Source organism: Parasteatoda tepidariorum, chromosome 5, assembly GCF_043381705.1.
Source record: "Parasteatoda tepidariorum isolate YZ-2023 chromosome 5, CAS_Ptep_4.0, whole genome shotgun sequence".
Lineage (NCBI taxonomy): Eukaryota > Metazoa > Arthropoda > Arachnida > Araneae > Theridiidae > Parasteatoda > Parasteatoda tepidariorum.
Genome location: NC_092208.1, coordinates 9,673,529 through 9,678,698, shown reverse-complemented (window position 1 = coordinate 9,678,698; position 5,170 = coordinate 9,673,529).

The window sequence follows — 5,170 nt, the reverse complement described above, 5'->3', positions numbered from 1 at the left end:
AAAAATTTCGATGAACAGCTTCCTAAATTCTTGGCAACACTTTCTCAGGATGTCCATATCTGATCTGAAAAAAAAAAAAAAAAAAGAGCTTAAGTTATCAAACCGAAAATGTATACATTAGAAGAATTTATTTAATGAGTTCCACCCTTACCGACAATATCTTTCCTTTTGCTTTTTGAAGTCAAAAACATCTTTATGATCTTCATACCAGTGTAGAAACGTTTGACGATTTTCACTTGACATTGTATCAGGACTGTAAAAGGACCTCTCAGGCATGGGACCGACATAACCTTGGTTTTCAGGGGTGTTGAAAAAATGATGGAAAAAACCTTTTGTCAACTCATCAATGCCAAAAGTCTTTGGCAGTTTAGATAAGGCCATCGGTAGGAAACAGAACGAATCTATAAATCGAATGCTGAGAGCAATAACCGCCTTACCCAGAAAAATCGCCATAGCGCAGCAGACAGTAGTATCGTCCTTGATACTTATAATTGATGACTTTTTCATCCTGTCAACTTCTGGAACGACTAAACTTCTGTTTCTACCTGCACCCGTCTCTCTCTCCACTGTCATCACATTGTAGGAAAGACCTTCACCTAAAGCGATATCGTCCTTTGACTGTAAAACTTTAGTGATGCAAGCGAGAAAAGTCTCGACAGACATCTCCTTGACTGGTTTCAAACAAGTAAATATGGGTCAATCCAACCAGTCGTGGCTGTCTAACCCCCGAGTGGCTTTCTTCAAAACTACTTCAATCAGCGATGCTAACTCGTCCACAACATCCTTTAAGAGGGCACCCCTCGCGTATTCAGACAATTAGTCGGTATCGATGAACGCAGTGTAATTAGTCTCCACCGCTCGATACAATTGATTGGTCCATCTGCTGTTCTCAATCAGTACGATGGCATCCTTGAGTTACGATAAAAAAAATTATAAAAATAGAATCAAATACTTAAATTATTAGAATGAAATCAGTTGCAATCACTAGTCACTAATACTCACATCAGTAGCATCACCGTTTATTGGAAGTAATGTCCAAAAACTAGAAAACGGTCCGGTCCCTCTTGAGTGTCCTCATCCCCGGCTCCAGTTTGATGAAAGCTCATTGAATTCTCCATAAATATTTGTGTCGTTTCACTTAAATCCAAGGGGCACTGGATAAAAATGCTAGGTGAATCCTAGAAAGAAAAAAATACGCAGTAAGCATCTAATCTTTCACTAGCTGGTATTACTTTTCTCATATGTGTGTCTTGTCTGCTTATTAATGGCTCGATCAGAGCCCGACTTAACCTAATTGGGGCCCCCTGGTTCCATATGTGCTTAGCTTTAGCAGGTCGCCCAACCATTTATTACTATGTAAAAGAACTGAAAATAATAGCATTTATATTGACCTCGAATGATAATGTTATTTTTTTTTTAACATGTTTCTTACTTACTCAGTTTTAACTAACATTTACTATTCTTTCAAAATAATAGCAATAAAGAAAAAATTTACATAATTAGAAATTCAATGCAACAGAGGGAGATTATTAATAATACCGTAATATAATTTTATTTTTGCATTTACATACATTATTGTTATGAGACAGACAATTTTGCATGATAAATCAATATGTCTTCCTTTTCCTTTTTCAATGGTTTTTTTTTTCTTTCTAATTTTACTTTCTGCAAAACTATCAATTACATCATCATAATCAATATTTAAACATAACATAGAAAGTTGAGACAATTTTCGTTGAAGAATGCATGATCTTATGAGAGATATATACTCTATAACATCAAACCATATATAGATCCATTACCTGTATTGCGTCTACGTAATGCAGATGTAAAGCTAAATCGTCTCAGAATCGGCCACACTCGACTTACGCACTATTTTATGTATGAAGGATTTGTTAGGTGAAATTCATCATCCTAACATTTTCGCATTTCTGCGAGTTATTGGCATTTTAAATTGTATATAACTGTTTTATCTGATTTTATTCACTCTTATTTCTTATTCATGAACCGTTTTACTTTAAATGTGTATTTTATAGAATTACGCTATTTATCGATTTTGATGAACTTTTTTAAAAATACGTGTCTTGAGATAAACAATTTTATTAGTCTCATTTAATTTATGACAATGAAATAATTGTGTGTAATTTACCATTAGATCTGACTCAACAAATTGTTTGGCGCAGCATATCCTCCTTTGGATCTTGTGCCATAAAACCTCTACATTCAATCAATCAATCAATCAATCTTATGAGAGATCTCTTCAGCAATGAAAAGGATATTTCCTCAGTGCAGTTTGAAATTGGTAATGATAAAAAAAAAATTTGGAGTGCTGTCTCAACATTAGAAAATGAAGATGATTTTTTTAAACATTTTCATTATATCTAGTGCAGTCGCCGGCTTATCTACTAAGGAATGGAAATGTTGCAGTTCATCAGGGAATTCCTCATCTAAATTAGAAGGATAATGCTTTACTAATTCCTCTGCTTTGGTTATTTGGAAGTTTGATTCTGTGTGTTTAGCAAACATGAAAATCTATTTTGTAATTTTTCATATGGAATTTTACGGTTGGTAAAGGGAATCAAGACGTTCTCGACAGCGTAAAAAGGACTTTTTTTCACCATAGTAAAGGTGTTTTTTTATAGTTATTAAATACATTTCATTGTTTCAAACACTACATTTATGAAGAGTATATATTATTGTTATTCAATAAAAGTTAAATTTAAATTGAAATATAAAGGTTATTTTTTTTATAAGCATTAAAAAATTTTATGTTTATCGCTAAATTTTTAATAGTAACATATCTTTTGGTACGCTTGAAAAAAATTTCACATGGAAACATCACTTAAAACTTACAAATATATATGTAAATATGTTTGAAAAATCAAATCAAGTAGTTGGTTTTAAGATATGAACAAAAAATATTATATTATAGCAAAATGAATAGAACTTTTTCAAAAATTGAAAATAATCGATACATTTTCATACAAATATTTTGTCTAAAATAAAAATTATATTCCCAAATTAAATTCTAACTAGCTCATTAAATGCACTTAAGGTATATAAACAGCCATGCAAATTTTTAGAATTTTTGGATAAATAGAATTCAGTACGACCGTACCTGAATACAAAAAAAAAACAATTTGAGAAAAAGTGCTGTTAAAATAAGTATTTACAGGAATTTAAAACTTCCCAGCAGCATATTCATCATCCAATGCTGTTTCAACCGTTTCCCGACCTCTTTTTTGTCTCCTTTTAAGAGATCGAGCTTCTTTCGTCATATTTTGAACTAAAAGTTCAGCGTGACGGATTCTCGCCTGATCCAGTTTTTGAAGTGCGTCACACATGTTGTTTCCAGGTGCTATACCCATTTCTCTTAATACAAAAGTGCGAGCAAAAACACCATCATTGAAGCACAGTACAGCATCCATAACTCCAGAGTTTCAAGTCCAACAAAAGTATTTTTTGGAATCCTCTCCCACACACAATTGTTAAAACTTTCGTTAGGATTTTGAGTTCGGCCATGTAAGCACTTTTGCAATAGTTCTTTAGACGACAAATCTCTAAAAATCTTCTTCGCAGATAGAAGTACTGACTCAGGCAACGAATGTTTATGGATATATTTTTTCCAAATTGCAATGCTTTTATTATATCCACACCAACTGTCTTCACCCATGGGACATAATGCGTGTTGTGGATTTTTGTCAGTCGACAATTTATGAAAATAAATCGCCCAAATGGCCCTAGACGTATCTTGCACAGATTTCAAGGCATTTCTTCTGATAGCTAGTCCATAATAATTCTGAATTAAAAGTATTTCTGCATCTGTTAGACGCCCCCGTCCTGAAAGTGTTTTGCCATCAGAAAGTTTCTTGCCTTTCAAGTCACTTTTCAGAGCTTTCAACCTTGCCCCCATTCTCTTTTGGACGTGGCCCACACATTCCAATTTTTCTATAACAGTATCTCCATAGACACTTGAGTCTTTAACTTTTGAAAATCCTTTTGAGTCGCCATCTCCTAGGTATTTTATGTAGCGTACATTCCTGGTAGATTCTAATCGCTTAAAAATTCGAAGCACACCTTCTGTTTCCATACCACCGCTGGAACCATCATAGTTTTTCTGACAATCGTCACAGGGATTTGATTTTCTTTTGCATTTGAAACAGTACTTAGAGAGGCATTCGTAATCTAAAACTTTCCCATTGTCTACAGAAATGGCAGTAACAACACCATTGATTGAGGTGTGTCCTCGTTTTTGCCATGAACCGTCAACAGCTATTGCGATCTCACAAATGTTGTCATTAGAAGATATAACATCTTCAACACTCTGGTGCAACGACTGCTTACTAATTATCGTGAGAGCACTGGCAATTGTAGAGTTGAATCTCTCGAATTTATCAGGAGGTGGAGGTAAATTCATGACCGCACAGAATGTTGAAGCAGCAAATTTCCCTTTACCAATGGTGCGGAAAGCATATGCCAGTCTAATATTTATATCATATCCAGAACTTGAAATTGGAGAAGTGCATGACACAGTTGCACTTCTGCATGCTTTACAACAAACATTTATAAAAGAAGCAAGTCCTTTACGACTGTTCTTTTCTTCAGTAATTTCAAAACAGTTAGTGGATTGGCAACTTTTACACATGGCCAGTTCATTTAATAAAGAATTTAATAAATTCAAGTTGATGATAATATTCAAATCATCTTTTTCACTGCTAATAGAGTTATTCTTTTCCTCTTGAAATGAATACTTCTGTTCAATTTTTTGCTTTGAGGCACTACTGTGTACAGCAGAAGTTGGATTCCCGACATAAGCCTGAGTGTGTTATTTTGGATGACGCTTCTTTTTTCCAAAACTTCTCTGTCGAGGCATACTTGAAGTCAATATTTAACAAGATACTAAATAAAGCTTATCTAATACAAAATAATCACCAAAAATATATTTAATTCCTAGTAAAAAACGATTGATTTCAATATTCGAACACAAATAATCTGCTATCGTTTTCAAAAAACAAACACTGTTTGCAAAGAAATCATTCACACAGCTTGTAATTTCAGCTCTAGATTATTGGTGATGCCAGATACAAGAAAATGTAAATGGACCTTATTCAAAAGTCAATCAATCAATTGTATATATTCCAATTGGTATTGTTGGTGGGCAATTTTGAAA